The 16,961-nt window shown below is 40.8% G+C and overlaps 1 protein-coding gene across 1 annotated transcript in view; it reads right to left on the reverse strand.

Annotated features, from left to right (window-relative positions):
* sema4c (sema domain, immunoglobulin domain (Ig), transmembrane domain (TM) and short cytoplasmic domain, (semaphorin) 4C) overlaps window positions 1–16,961 on the reverse strand; it is a 173,784-nt gene that overhangs the window by 131,527 nt on the left and 25,296 nt on the right. The window contains exon 2 of the mRNA XM_042489017.1: window positions 4,819–4,955. The gene's annotated coding sequence lies outside the window, so the exon portion shown is untranslated. The remainder of the gene's footprint in view (window positions 1–4,818; window positions 4,956–16,961) is intronic.

Consider the following 16,961-nt stretch of genomic DNA (forward strand, 5'->3'; position numbering starts at 1 on the left):
TCTCTTGGTTGTGTGTGTCAGTACACCAACAACTGTCAGCAGAGGCCTCTTGTGTGTTTACCGCAACAAAGTTAATATACTGTAATTCTCAAAGGAAAGCCATTGCTCAAATAATGGCTGATGTGATTAACAACCCTAAAAGCATTTCAACATAATGTACATTAGCACGCCGCTAATTCCATCTGTGCAACAACATGTCAGCTCATCAATATGCTGCTCTGGCTTTTTCTTTTTTTTTAAACTTATTGATGTATTTTAAACAGAGAAATGCAGCTCTTATTTCTGATTCATCAAATCATTCTTATCTCTTCTACTTGGCTGCTTTTTTGTTTGGTTCTGAGTTTAGCAAATGTTGGTGACACTCTACATTTCCTGAGGATGCTTCACATTACAGGCTTTTAATAGAGAATTAGAGTATAATAGAAAACAGTGAACACAATGAACACAAAAACAAAGCTGTAAAACAATTGGAATGAATGAGGGCTGAGTAATTCTGTTCAGGGATTAGTTCTACATACCAACACATCTGAATTGTATTAGTTTCTGGAGGTCGAGGGATTTATCGGTTTGGCCGATTAATTGGCGCAGATAGGACTTTTTATAAACTATTGTTATCTGTGGAACTTGGCTCCAACAAACAGCCTCCACCAGTCAGGTTGAGGAGTACATCACCGAGCACCGAGGTCCACAGAAAGCAGGTCCCTGCTAATGTGGGTCTAAGTGTGTTCTTCATTTTATGTTTTATTGTACTGTGTGTGTTTTTCTTTACTAGTGTTTGTTTTCTTCTGTGTACAGAAATATTTTTTGTACAAAGAGTTCCTCTGGGGCTTATTTTGTTTCATTTTGATGAGTAATGCCAAGTTTTTTTTGTTTTGTTATTTAAATAAGAAAGGACTTTGAATAAGCTGCTCAGGCTTTCCTCCTCTCCGCTACTGAATTACTTCTATTTTATTGTGCAAATACATGAACTAAACTCTACTTTTTACATTCAGTTCTTGGCTGGAACGCAACAGCTGCTCCAGCGCTATGGCATTTTAGAGCTCGAGTGAAAGTTCTTGAGCGTGTGACTGAGCGAATGCTGCCACTTCCTGTTTCAAATCAAAAGCCCTTCATTTTAATTAAAAGCCCTCTAGTGTTTCTTACACGATCCAATTGTCTTTTTTTTTTTTAATGTTCTATGAATAATGAAAAGTATGTTGAAAAACAAAATTACTCCACTTGAAAGCTACTTGTTTCAAATGACTTTTAAATTCCTTCAGTCCAGTCAAATATCAATTACAAAAACAGCAATGGAAATGCGTAGTTCAAATACATGTAACAGAAATACTGCCCATCTCTGATCATAGTTTTGCACGGAGACTCTGTACAAAGTCAAGGCCATGCTGTTGTACCTGAGACTCTCAGGTTCACTTTAAAGAAGATTAATAGCTTAAAATAAATAAATAAAACACAACCACAGAGATTTTTAATGGTTTGTTATTAATTATTTTAGGCATTTCTAACATTGACGTAGATGTTCAGTTTAACAGGTGCCCAGTTTCTCATAAAGTGAAAGACTGTTCATTTCCAACACTGTCAATCCTTTTTCAATGGGGGAGCGGCTGATTAATTAGCTATCTGACTATTTGCTGATCCAAACTATTGTAACTATATCTGCCTTAAAAAAATTGTAAAATGAGGATAAATATAAACATAAATCAAAAATGAATCAACATCTATCAATTACCACTTGTATTGCATTATTTTGTTTATATCAATAAACTAACAGAAATGTAAGAAGACAGTGGTGGTGGCTGAAATTCTACACTTTTCCTGCAACATTAACAGCCTACCAGGAAAGAGGGGGATTGCCGTGTGCTCTTTGAGGCACCATAAGTGATTTAATATGAAACATCATTGCAGAGAGACAGGGAGTTGTGTCACTAAAATATGAAAAAATGTACTTAAAAAAGCAAGCTTAGGAATAAAGAAGTGTCTGTCGCTGTAGCTGATGTGTGTGAAGGTCTCGGCTGCTGTTTGAGTATTCTCAGCAGTTGCTTGTTGTATTACATGGCGCTCAGTGTGCACAATTGTGTTAGTGTGCGTCAACCTGGCAGCTCCTGCATTGTGATTGGGTGTGAATATAAGTGCAGCACATTTATCTGGGGATAGCTGACACCTGTCATGCAGCCTTGATGAGCATAACCTCCACCTCCATCTTTCTGGCATTTTCTTCTCCCTCCCCCTTCCTCTTCCTCCCTGTATCGCTCTCTCCATCTCCCTCTTTTCACAGCATTGTCCCCCCCTTCTCCCCCCTTTTCCTCCCCGAGCCCTCGGTGTCTGTGATGGCACCCTGTCAGAGAAAAGCTATTTATGATCGGCTACCAATATCCTCACAGAGATAAACACACAGTGTGAGAGACACGGATAGAGAGAGAGACAGAGAGAGAGAGAGAGAGAGACATCCAGAATTATTAGAGGGAACGAGGGATAAGTGCATTGTGACAGTGTGTGAGAAAAACGTGCGCAGAAAAAAATATGGATTGAGGAATAGAGCAATGTTGCCTTAGGCTGTTTTTTCACACCTCTGTGTTTATGTGTGTGTGTGTGTGAGGCTTGGCCATTGCAGTGGTCATGTTAGACTGTATGTGTGTGTGTGTTTAAGAACATCCCTCTTCAGGCTGTGTGTCTCTGTATTCTGTAGGTGGAAGTTGGATTACAAATGACCTTTTATATCTGAAGCAATTTACTAAAGTCTCACTCGATCAAACAGACAACGGATTGCAAATGAGAGAGCTCTTCATCACACTTCAAACACGAGACGGCCACCTACTACACACATGCATCACACATAGTGATATCAATTGCCCTATTTCGACAGCGGTATAGTGGCAAAGCGGCTTAGTTTCAGAAATAAAGGAGGTACAGTAGAGTGTCGGCTGTGGATTATAACCCATGACTCCTTGAGTATAGGAATAGCTGTCTAAGAGCTGGGGTCCTGATATGAGGCATTATAAATAAGACCGGTTATGTACTTTCAGATAATGGTCAAAAAATATATTTATAAATAATAAATATATAAATGCTATTAAAAGTGCTTAGTTAGTTTGCTGTTCTTCAGTGCCTTATCCTTTTGATCAATGTTCATTTATCCCCTCTTTTCAAACTATACATCAAAATACAGACACTAAACGGAAATTACAGACCTTTACTTTGATGGATCAGCGTATTCTCATACAACGGTTCGTAAGTTATCTGATGAATTAGCGCCGCACGAAATATGTCGTCCAATATGTGTTTCACGCAAAGTTATGTATTTAAAGAAAAGTTACATAGATAAGATTTGGGCAAATGAAGTTACACAGGCAGGTTTAGGAGAGTAAAATTATGTAGGTTCGGGGTATGAGGTAGGGTTTAGCCTCGTCACTTTAGGCACTTACCGCAAAATGACATACTTAACGCAAAGTTAAATATTTAATGCAAAGTTATATACTTATAGCAAAGTTACATACTTAATGCAAAGTTGCCAAATAAAGTTATGTAGGTAAGGTTTATAAAAATAAACTTACGTAAGTTCGGATTAATGGTTTGGGAAAAGACACATGGTTGGGATCATCATCATACTTAAAGCAAGGTTACATACAGAATGTAAAGGTGCATACTTAACGCAAAGTAACAGACTTAACGTAAAGTTACATAGTTTAGGTTTGGGAAAAGAAATATGGCTGGAAGCTGTCACTTTGCATACTTAAAGTAAAGCTTGGTAGGTTAGGTATAGGAATGTCAAGTTACACAGGCTAGGTTTGGGAAGAAAAACACAATAACAATGTACCTTAAAATAACTCAAAGTTCACATGATTTCCCATGAAACACAAACACCAAAGACCTGTGTTTGTTTGACCCCATCCATCACCACAACACGCCTGCTTACACAGACTTACACAGACCCTCTTTATACTGCCCCCTTCTTTATTCCCATCAGGGCATTGATCAGTTGATCGGGCGTTTCCGATACCTGGGTTATATTTGGATTACTGGCTCGTGATAACATGGTTTATGTAAGAATTCTGGTGAATTACTTTTTGTAGGTATATGTATAAACACTACAAAAGATTAGCCTGGACACATTTAGACTAAAACTTTAGATTATGATTCACTTGATGATTGGGTGCACTGAAGACAAATCACAAAATAAATTTCAAATTCAAATTCTGTGCATGGTCAGTCACATTCACTTTGCTTGTGGCAGTGCTGCAATCCATAAATCGCTCTTTTCTCCCTCTTTCTTTCTTGCTTGTTTTCCACTTTTACCCTTCAGGCGAAGTATGGCTGCCTTGCTTTCACTCACACATACACAATGAGGGAAAGAAGTGAGCACCCCACATACATGCACACAATCCCTCACAGCCATAACCTTCAGCATCTTTCTTAAGAAAATGCTCTGAAATCCAATATCCCACTCAAATTCTACTTTTTGTTAGCTTTTTTTCTTATCTCCTGGCTCATGCATCTCTCTTCACTTTTTCCTTTGTCTCGTTCCAGTCTAATTTCTTTCTAGGAGTACCTGCAAATGCCTGTAATTTCCACATCCTGTTTTGACAACTGCCACCCTCCCCCCTCCTGCATGGTTCTCCTTTTCCTTCTCATATGCACTTTCTTATTTCTTTTGATTCTTTGCTTATTTTACATGCCCACCTCTCCCCATTCCTCCTCCTTTCTGCCTCTGTTCTCCTCTCTCATTCACTCTACCAGTCTTGCTGTTTGCTGAGGAAGGTTTCAGAGGAGGCAGGAAAGATGCTGCTGTTTTTCTTCTCCACCCTTTGTTCTGTTTTTACTTACTTGTTTTTCTTCTCCTCCCTCGCGCGTCTGTGTGCTTTCTTCTTAATCTCCCTTTCAGGGTTTTTTGTTCGTTTTGCCTCTCTCCTCTTCCTGAATGTTGAATAGAGACACTCGACTCAGATGAAGGTCACATTGGGCTAAAGGAGAAGTGGAGAAGAAGAAGACAGGGTTAATGAGCGATGGGGGTGGATGTTTGTGTTTGTGCACATGTATGCACATGTCAGACCGGGAAAGCTACTTTAATCATTTTAATGTCTTTCTCAGAAAAAGACCTGGCAGCCAGTCTACACACACTCATAATGCAGTGCACACACATATACAAACAACTGTGCAACTCAAATGTACACAGACAGCTGGTAAACTACTGTAGCTGGCAAGCGAGCCGCTAACACGCTAGCCACCTAGGAACATGCTCTCCGTACTCAGTCACAATACAGCCAAAGAACGTGGTATATTTTCATGGGATATGTAGCTTTTTAAAGGCTAACAAGTAATTGTTGTCTAGCTTTGTTAATGCCAATATATCTTACAATACAGACAGTATTACAAAACACTTCAGACAGGCTGATAAAATAAATGTTGAATAAAAGATGTCAATGAGTTACAAAAGCAAGAGAAACAAAGGTAGGCCAGACTTGACTTTGATTGTCTACAGCTCTCTGAGCTTTAATTCTCTGTATACTTACTTCTCCTTGGCATTTTGACCTCAAGTTTGTACTTAATTTTATCAAATAAGGAATAACTAAAGAGTTAAAGAAACTTTCTGACATAGCTAGCTTGTTAGCGAATGTAAAAAATAAGTTAACACCACAGACTGTACATAGAGATAGATGACATAAAGCTCCTCAAAAAAGATACCAAAACATCTCAACCGCCCTCTGGTGGCTGGCTACAGTATAGGTCATAAACTCCGCCCCACTCCATATTAGTGAATGGGAAATGGACCAAGTCCCCAAGAACAGTGCCAGCTTTTGAAGCAAATTTTACCAAAAGTGGAATTACATTGTCCTGGTCCATCACGTGATGCCCTGAGGCCCAGAAAGACCTTTTCCCACTGATTTACATTGGGAAAGAAATGTTTGTAAATCAGTGAATAAACTTGTTTTACTAATTTCGCGATCAATATTTAATCCGTCTGGTCCGATAAGATTTGGAAAGACTAAATTAAATGAAGTAAATTACGTATCCAGTTTTCTTTATACATCCATGGTTCACATGGTTTATTGAAATTACATACTGTACTATGGAGTGCTATTTCATAACTGTCTGAAAATGAATTCCTCATTTGTGGAGTAGATAATACGAAGTAGGGTTATGTAAAAGTAGATGATGCAACACACAAGCTAAAGAGCTACGATAGCTATCTTGATTTTAGACTCTCTGTTTCCTAAAAGGTCAGCACTGTCAAGCTCAGCTGTTGATCAATGGCGAGAATTAATGCAGCAAAGTGAGCAAAGATGAACTTGATGTGGAAGGTTTGCAGAGATTTACTTTGTATTCAGTTTTGATTGCTGTTCAACACGTACATGAAACAAACACACACACACACACACACACACACACACACACACACACACACACAAACCTGACTCCTTTGGGCTCACTTTCATTACATCACACTGAAGGATCACATAACGAATTGAAAAGTCACAGCCTGTGTGTGTGTGTTTGATGTGTATGTGTGTAGAGGCTAAGATTCATGTCAACATCAATGGCTCACTAATCACGATGAGAGCGCCGAGGGCCAAGCAGATACTGGCAGTAACATATGAGGCCAGCTCGTGTTACACAGAGGGACGATACAAAGGCAACACCAAAACCTCTGACACCATCATACTTCATTCACTGGTGTCAATAAACTAGGCACTGGAAACTCAGCTCAACTCTGGGCACACTGCGCCACGCTATATCGACTGGAAAAGCTGTGACGCTCATCAAGATTTTATTGATCTAACCCCACAAACCTCAACATAACTCTCACCAAAAAAAAAAATAATCTGAAATCTTTGACAAACATTTTAATTTATTCTTTCTGGCAAACTTCATGAAAAGTATTATGCCTTTTAATGTGAATTCTTTAGTGTCCAAAATGTCAACTAAAAAAGCATTTGATTTGATCTTCCTGATAACCCAACAGTTTTTCAAATGGCTTATTCATCCAAAGAAGGAGAACGATTTTCTCAACACATAAAAGACCATTTAATCCTTCATGGATTTCACTGGGCAGTGACAATATAAAACCTGCTATTGACTTGCTTTTCTAAAGGGAGAGAAAACCCAAAGACAGGATAAATGCAAGAAAATAATAAGCAGGTTACGTAAAAACCCAAACTCTATTTGATGGCAAAGTCCTTCAAATTGAGTTAGTTTAATTAAATGTGCTGGAAAGTGAATTTAGACTTAATGGGGAACCTCACGGCTATGAGTAGCTCACCATATGTGTGTGTGTGTGTGTTTGTGTGTGTTAGCTGCTTCTGGTAGAGCGTTTAACCCTTCGGTGAGTGTCACCACCTGGGACTGAACCGGCGGCGTGTCTGCTGAAGCTTTAACAGCAGCAGAATAACTTTAAAGGCTGTTAGGGGAAAAGAAATCTCTCCAAAATGAAATATGCTGCTGCTACTGAGGCCACTGGCTGGGTTACCTATAGGGCTGGATGATCCCAAACACACACACACACGCACGCACACACACACACACACACACACACACACACGCACACACAGGACTATGTGACAGCACAGCAGCATACTGGCCATCTTTGGTGGATTTTTCCTAAATAAGTAAGTCATCCAGACCTCAGCTTTCCATTGGCTCCATCCAGGAGAACACAGCAGCCAAAAGCCTGCAAGGCTCGCAAGGCTCCACACAAACACACACACATAAAAATGCATGCACATCTACACAAACCAATGTGCAAGCTTCCAAAACACACACACACACATAAAAATGCATGCACGTCTACACAAACCAATGTGAAAGCTTCCAAAACACACATACACACACACACACACACACACACACACACACACACACACACACTCACACACGAGGCTAAAAAAGGATAAAGAGGGGCAGAGTGGAGGGGGAATAGAGGGGCCTGGTTAAAAAGCAGGATTTCAAGAACACCTGCACACACAAACACACGCATACACACACACCTCCAGCTGCTGGCTGCCTGTGTGTTTGACAGGCAGCACAGTGAGTGGCTGCGTGGAAGCCAGCCAGCCGCTTATGAATCAGCAATGACTAACAGTTTAAACCTGCACTTTCTGAGCTAATCGCCTGCATGCTTATTGTAAATGTATGTGTGAGTGTCCGTGTGGGTGGATGTGCTGTATACCCACGTGTGTGCACATGGCAGAGTGTGTGTCTATGCCTGAGTGCGTGTTTGCCTGCGTACTGCCATTAGAGGAGCTTCCCCCTATCATGCCCAATTGTGACAGCCCAGGCCTTTAATTGCTTTGCACCAAATTTGACATTGTCTGAGCTGACAGCACCCTGATGAGAAGAATAAAAGTGGAGTGACGATGTACCCGTCACTTCCTCCAATCTGCCTCGACAAGAGCACAACTCTGTGCTCCGTTTGATCGCTGCACAAGACAACGCAATGGGATGCTAATGGCATGCAAAGGCCCGAGCTTTGAGCGTGTGCCAATGTGTGTGGGTCTGCCTCGTAAGATGGTGTGTGTGCATGTGTGTGTGTGTGCGAGCCAGTAATGGCAGCTCTAATCAGCAGCAGGATTGGAAGAGGCATGTGGCAATAAAGCCCAACAAAATGCCTGCCAGTCCCTATTAGAGCCAAGCACTCTCCGAAAACGTGGCTGATGACACACGCGTATATATGAGCACACACACACTCCATCTTGGTGGACATCTGGCCAAGGTCAGAGTTAGAGCTGAGCACCCAACTTGAAATCCCCTCATCACCCCACCCACACCTCCAGCATCATCACCACTTGCAAAAAAAAAAGAAAAAGATTGCGCTGACTTTACAGTCTTTGTCGTCCCGAGTGATTTGGTCGTAAACTCTGACCCCTCTAAGTGCAGCCCATTACTCGCGGGTTGTGATTTACAAGCTAAAATTAGAGGTGGCCGCCATTTGCTGGGGCCATTATCAGCGCTGAGGCACGACAGAGTCAAATCCCTCATGGGAGTCGTCCATCTATATTCCACTGAAGGATCGATTATTCAGTGTGCCATAGAAAAATGACCGTTATACGGCTGACAGTTTAGCATTTGTCTTCTTCATGTTTTGCCCTGTATGTGAAATACTGTGTCTGCTCTGTGTTACTATTCCTTTTATAGGCTTTGAGAGATATGTGGCTTTGAAGATTATTATTGACATTTTAACCGAGGTGGCTGATGTCAATCTGGACACTCAATACTTTGAATTTGATAATTTTATGTTAATACAGCCTTTACTGGCTCACCTGATAGAGCATGTGCACCATATATGCTGAGTCCTCTGTAGAGGCCAGGGTTGGATTTCAAGCCCTGGTCCTCTGCTGTGTGACACTCTCCAACTGTGCTTTAACAATGGCAATAAAAGCCCTTATCATAAACTAGAATTACCACCTTGCCTCTGCAAACCAGTCAAGTTGCAGTTAAAGTTTACATCCATGTAAATGGTAAATGGACTGCAATTGTAAAGCGATCTTTTTCTGATTCTGATTCTTCTAGACTTCAAACCATGTCTGTCCAGACCATGACAGATGAAAATGTTTCACATATTGATTTTGCTGCAAAAGAGGCTACAAATTCTAAAACATAGATGCTACATGCACATCCTACCCTCAGCCTCACAGAAGATCTATACAGATAGCACAGATTCCCCACTCAAGGTAAGTGTCACCAATTCAGTATCTGACCAAATTTACCATCTTCTGTTCCTGATATATAATGTTCTGTAATTGCCAGAAACAACATTTTTGGAGAACATTATGATGTCACTGTAAACTTGAGCTTTGACCTTTATGACATAAAATGTCATCACTTCATTGTGTTATTGTATTCGACATTTGTGTGAAATTTTGTCATAATAAGCACAGAAATTCTTGAGACAGGTTTTGTTTGGTCAAAGAGATCTTTGACCTTTAAAATCTAATCAGTTCATTTTTGAAGTCCAAATGGATATTTGTGGCAAAAAAAAAAAGCACAAAAAAGTCCATCAAGGCCCTATATGCATGGTCACACTGACCTCTAATGATCAAAATCTGATTGGTTTATAGCTGTGATCAAGTGGACGTTTGTGCAAAATTTGAAGAAATTCCCTCAAGGCCTTTAAGAGATATTGCAGTCATTGGAATGAAACCTCTCCATGTGGACTGTTTACCTGCCACTCAACCGTGACTGGCGACTGATCAAAAATACTTGGACAAGAAGTGGTCTACAAACAGTAAACATAACACTTCCAATCCCAAAATCTTATCCCACTGCCTACAAATTCTGCATAGACATGCAGATGGCTGTTTATGCAGATTAGATCAGGTATAAGCCATTAATGAGAGTAACTTTTGGCTTGCCAGGTTCCCTTTGACTGATTGGACTAAAACTCACTAAAATACGGAGAAAAAAAGAATAATTGCTTAAAATGATCAGTTTTTTTCCAGCCTTCAAAGCGTCTCATTTCTCTAGAATATCTATCCGTCAGAAAAAGAAATGGAGAATGGTTGTACCCATTGCTAAGATGGATAGTGAACTATTTGCTATTTATATTTCATGACTGCTCTCACATTACCAGTGCAAGAGCAAAAAACCCGCTTCCAGCTCCAAACTTTGTGCCTGCAGCCCACAGCACAGATGCTATCAAAGCCTCTGGCACTGCAGCAGGTCCGAACACATCGACCGAGGTTTTGGCCGTGTGAACGAGAGGGTTTGAAGTCCTATTGTTCTGCACCATGACAAACCCTCCCCTCTCCCCTTCTGCATTGGTGTCGGCAGATAAAGTGATTGCAATTTTGATTTTTTTCAGTGAAGTGGGACCTTTCCAGTATCATCCACTCATTTCCTGTGTTTGTCTGCGTTGGGTGCTTCTGGCAACAGATATTGGTTTGAGCTGAGGAGCTGTGATTATTATTCTCACTGTGCCAGAACACACAGGAGCCGCACGGACACAAAATACTGAGCAGCACCTGGTGTGTGAGCTAAACTGAGGAAGACAGATGAGAGGAGAAATGCTCACATTTGTCAATATCCACAACATACGCACAAGTGCTTTATATCGTAGGCGCATACTCCACTATGTTTGATCTGATGTGAGAGTAAAAAGGTATGAAATCATGAGGGCAGAGAGTTCATTTAATGTAATTAGTATTTTCGAGTTGTAAGGTGTATGTGCATGAGAAGAGGAAAGCCCTGTGAAATGAGTGGGGTGAGTGCATGGGGTTGGGAGGTCTCTGTGTGCATGCATGCATGTGTGTGTGCTGTAGGAGACATCTGTTTACATAAGTGGGGGGATGTGATGGTAAAGCACTGGCTTGGGCCCTGGCCTTTTCACAACAAGGCCTAGGGTAGTGAAGAGATTTATCCCAATATTGGTCTCATAAAGGAGTAAAGTCAAACAAATCCATTCTGCTGAGGTGCCCGCTGATAAAAACCTGCAACTCTCCATACAGGGCTTTCCACTGGACAACTTTCACTGCCAATTTCTACTTTTCTCACCGCACACTCTTTATGGGTGTCAAAACACAAGTCAACTTTTCCATCTAGTAAACTGCTGAAAAACTAATGCTGTCAACTTCACTGCTGGTTCACTCTTACACATCTCATCAACTGTTTTTTAGCAAAAAAGCACCAAACCACACACAGACAAAGTTAGCAACTATTGAGAACCCAGTGGAGCATTTAGCAGATATTTCCCTCACTAAAAAAAAACAACTGCTGTCATGGTGGAGACCAAAACAGAGCGACAAAGAGAGACAGACTTTTTCAGCTTCAGATTTTTTAGCTGGGCAGAAACACAACTCCAAATGTGTTTGCTAAATGTGTGAATATGTAAAACAATGCTGGCAAAACAGTGTAATATAGATACTGTCTCTTTAACAAAAATTCAAATAAAAGTTGTTGAGTTTTACTATGGATTGTAATGTTTTGTACTGAAATACAAGAGATTCCCCTTTTTTGTCTATTTATAGATTGGGTGAATATTTTATTTTACAAAGAATGTTTTGCTAAGTTTGCAGCATTGATTCTTAATGTCTTGTATTTTAGGTAAGTTAATCTTCCAAAATTTACATGACTGATTAATGGAAAACTGCAGATTCTGTTGATGAGGGCCAGATAGCTGAAAACATTTAGGTAATAAAAGCCAGGACTGACACCTAGCATGGGTTTTCATCTCAAAAATTTGCACAGAAAGTATTCCTGCGGGGGAAATAAAATTTGGTTTTTGATTTAAGCAGATTTCAGCCTGCAAAAATATGTTTGACAAACTTACTACTTGGTTTCAAAAGATGTCATACTTCGTCATAATTAGCTTGCTGCCAAAATTGGTAACATCAGTTGATGCAGTGAAGATTAAATGTATCTGATATGCACTTGCTAACATGAAATGTTGTTCCCATAACATGAGACACATGGCACATGGCTAATTACTATGCTTAATGATGTCATTGGAATACCAAGTGCTACTCTGTTGGCCTTAATCAAACAGTCCCTCTTCCCAGCTTGGCATTACGTAGCGTTCCAGGCAGTAGTGACATTATGACCGTAGTGGAGGCGTATTCCCCTCAGAAGGTCCACATGGTTCTTTATGGATGAGTGATTTTTTGTCAGATTGGAGATCTGATGTTTGGAGTATGTGTAGTTGGTAAGTTACCAGACATCAGCCATATATAATGTATAATATACAAATGCTCCAAAAAAAGCGGAATACAGAGGGTGTGAAACAACTGACCGCAGGCCATGAATCTTTCTAACTACAGCAGGGAGAGTGAATTTTTCAGAAAACCAGGACTTCACATTTATTTTCAGGATAATATTCTGTCTGGATAACTATTTGTTATGTGGAGTGGGCATGGGCACTATTAAGGATGAAACTTTTTTTGGTTAAAATGGGACATGGCAATGTGGATAATTTGCACTGGACTGGATGTGTAAAGTTCTGATAGTGAAAATTCAAATGCAAATTTTCCATATTTCTGCACCGCATTTTTGCACTGTAATAGTGAGAAAGGGCTTGAAAGTCTGGCACACTGCAAAACAGTTGTGCAAACTTTGGTGAAAACATGTAGCTGACCCATCTCTTCTTGATCTTGCTTAGATTACCTTGCCTACTGATGCTATACCTTTGCCATCATTAAATACCTATACAAATACACATGCATTGCTACTTTGGCTGTGGGTTGATGCTACACTTTATGCGATGTCTGAGATTCATGACCTTCAGGCCTGTAAGATAAAAACATCTTTATTTTCATACATGCATGTAAGAGGAGGCATCCACAAAAAGCATTCTTGAAAAAGCACTTCTCTTTCTGTTTGTAAATTCCTAGCGTTCGTCCTTACATTATGTGTAATTGAACTCTCCAAAGAAGACTAACTATGACTCAGTGTCTCCCTGAAGGAGACCCTGAACCATTACGGGGGAGTACGTAGCATTTGAGGTCTTGCGTGGGTCCTAAAGAACAATGACGCCTGCCAGTGAATAAGTAAAGCAGGTAAACATCCATCCATTCGATGCATACTCTGTGATTTTATAGACTCATTCAAGGTCAAAGAGAGAGTGATTTTTCTTCTTCTTCTCCTGTGGAATAACCAGAGTCAGGGGTATCCTGTTTCATTAGCTTTCCTCTCACTGCTGCTGCAGTCTGTCCAACAAAATGTAACTGGCTGAGGGTCGGAGCCGCAGCTGAAATAGCAAATAGCCAGGGAAGCCTACATGGGTGGAGGATTATTGACAGAGAGGAAGGTTAAAGAGTAATATATGTGAGCCTGGATCAATTCATGCATCTACTCCTGTGAGTGTGTGTGTTCATACACCATGTCTCCACTGGGTGTTATGTGTTTGTGAGGCTTAATTTGAGCACGTGTGCATACTTGCATCTGCTCCAGCACGTGTGTGTGAGTGTGTGTATGTCTATGTGTGTAGGTGACAGTAACAGTGTGAGCTCCATGCATTATCTCATTATGTGGTGCCCCCAGACTGTAGGAGGACCCTGTCCCTAATGGCCTCCGTGTTCTTCGCGGTGAGGCAGACAGAGGGCAAAGTGAGGGCCGCCCTCCTTCTCCATGGTAACTGCCAGGACCCCTGGGGGCCCATTGCTTGGCTGGCTGTCCCACTCAGGCTCCAGCTCCAGCCTTGGGGGACTGATACAGAGGGGAGCTTGACAGCTAAACAAATGAGATCACTTCCCACCACTGACCATGTCTACCTCAAACTACACTGACTCCACATACAGTCTATGAAACTTGCCTAACTCTTCTGTCTTTAAAGGGACAGTTCACTCAAATTACAAAAAACAGATTTTCTCTTTTCAAAAAATGTTCTGGGAGAAGTGGGTGCTAATGAACCTAACAAGCTAGTTGCTACCAGTCATTAAACAGATGAAGAGACCAAGTAAATATTTGTAACAAAAAACAACACACAAAATACTTAAGTTACTTTTAGCATTTTTGACCAAGGCACTGGGCTACCCCACAAATAAATTTGCCACACAACTTAAGCAACAGTTCACTATTTAATATCTAATTAATATTTTTTTTGGTAACTTTTGAGCATAATTTTGATTACAGTTGTTCTGAATCTACCTTAAGATGTGTTTCTCTAATTGCCAAGTGATTTTTATGTTCTAACAATGAAATAATTTTAACAACAATTAACCGCCTGTTTTATTTGACTTTCACTCAAGAGATAAAATCAGCATTTATACTCAAAAAAAATGTAATGATCTGGCATTTAAAATGATAATTGTTGATACTGACTGATTGACTGAAACTTTTTTACTGTGATAACACGTCTGCATTTGTCACTGAGCCCTGAGTGGAAATGCTGGAGAAGGTGTTTTAGTTGTGCCCAAACTAATCCACCACAACAGCAAAAGAAAACAATGCAAATATACCGTTGTCTACCGCTATCCTCTCATCTGTTTTTAAAAAATGTACTTTTTACCAGATACGATGTTTTGCAGTGGTAGTATCAGCATCATTTTCAAAGTTATTTTGCACTTGTTAGACCCAATTTGGTAAGACAGCAGCAGTTCACAAGTGACACAAATATCTATCATTTTATGAAACAACTGATCAACCAAAACAAAATCTCCTACATGACCAGATACCAGACTTTTTCTAATTTGAATGAACTGGCCCTTTAACTATTAACCAAGTCATACTGTGAGTGATGACAGGCAGAAATGTCGTGCACTTTGAAGGAAATTACTCATCTTCCTATTCTTGCGAGGACATCTGTTCTTCCTAACACACACAGCAGGTGACTGACGTCTACACACACGCACACGGTGGACTCAACCTGTTTAGCCCGACATAATGAAGCACATAATCACATCCATGCACGCTGAGACACAAAGGAGTTATATCAAGACGGATTATCCCTGTTACACCCACACATACACAGACACACATGCAATGAGTCTGCATGCACGCAAAGACGCATTATGAGTCTATATACAACCTCAGACTGTTGCCACGAAATGACAAAGGAGGAAGAGAGAAGGCAGGAGGAGGCATTGAAATTTGTGTCTGAATATATCAAAATTGAATTATTCTTCTCAAAATACTAATAATTTGACTAGATCAAGGAGTCACAAAGGGAGAAAAAAAAGAAAAGAGGGGAGGAAAAACACGCGTGCACACACCCTCTGAGCAGCTCCGGCTGAGGTCATCTTTATTAATAAACCCTCTGACAACAAACACACTCACATCAAGGCCCTCGCCCTCCCTTCATCCTTACCCCACACTCCCTCCCTTCCTTAGCTCCTTGAGAAATGGCAATTGCCAGACTGACACAGCAGGGGGGTTTTGTCTGTTATCACACTCACACATATACACACACACAAGAGTGCAGGATGGCCTAGAGACGGCATGTCAGTGATCTGTCAGAGGGTAACAGTCCAGAACAGGTGTGTGTGTGTGTGTGTGTGTGTGTGTGTGTGTGTGTGACTTTGTGTGAGTGTGTGTTTTGGGGGAGAAGGGAAAGAGAGGAAGGCCAGAAGAGACAGGAAGTTTGCCCTGCACACTTGCACAGACACACTAAGAAACATGCCCCGGCTCATTTGTTCCCACTGACAGGAGAGGAGAGGGATGGTTTTCTACAAGACATGCCTAAGGGAGGCAGACAGGTGTGTGTTGAGTGTGTGAGGGAGTTGGAGGAAAGAGAAGCAGAGGAAGGGAGCTAAAATCTGCATCAAAGCATAAGAATGCCTCCTTGAGCAAGAGACTCCGGGTAAAAGCATCGCGACAGGTGGATTTTCATTTATTTGCGAGCAGGTGTTCAGACTGAAAACAGCGCTGTGTTAAAACAATACAGGTGGCTGTGTGTTCATGTGTGTTGCTTTAGGAATTATTGGAATCATGAAATATGATCAAGAAAGGTTTGATCAAATCTTAAACCACTGCAAAAGTGTTTATTACACTATAAGACAGGATTTTGCAATAGTCATGCTGAATAAAATTGCATCCATCTATGTTTGTCGGTACTAATCCAGGTCAAGGTTAGGCAAAGCAAGGTAGCCGCTCTCCACAACTACTCCCTCTCATTCTTTCTGATGGATCCTGAGGCGTCCCCTGCCCATATGGAACATATAATCCATTCAGTATGTTCTGGATTTGCCCTGTGGTCTCGGCAGATGGACGTGCCCAGAGCATCTTCAGAAGGAGGCAAGCATCACAATCAGACGCCCGACCTACCTCAACTGCATCCTTTAAAATCCAGAAAAGCAGCGGTCAAGATCTTGTCTCTGAAGCCCAATTTATGCCTCTCACATTCCTGTTACATTAACTCCAAATGACTGTTTGAATATCAATTACTCACCCCCTGTTACGTTGAGCTTGTTGCAAAAGAAATTTGTTTTTTCCTGCATGCCTCTACGGTGAATGAAGAATCCAAAAACTGAGAAAATTCATAATAAATTGATGTCTTAGGGCTCTAGCAGCAACTCATGCAGTATAATCCAAGTCTCAATTGTCCA

The sequence above is a fragment of the Plectropomus leopardus genome, chromosome 6 (assembly GCF_008729295.1).
Source record: "Plectropomus leopardus isolate mb chromosome 6, YSFRI_Pleo_2.0, whole genome shotgun sequence".
Taxonomy (NCBI): Eukaryota; Metazoa; Chordata; class Actinopteri; order Perciformes; family Serranidae; genus Plectropomus; species Plectropomus leopardus.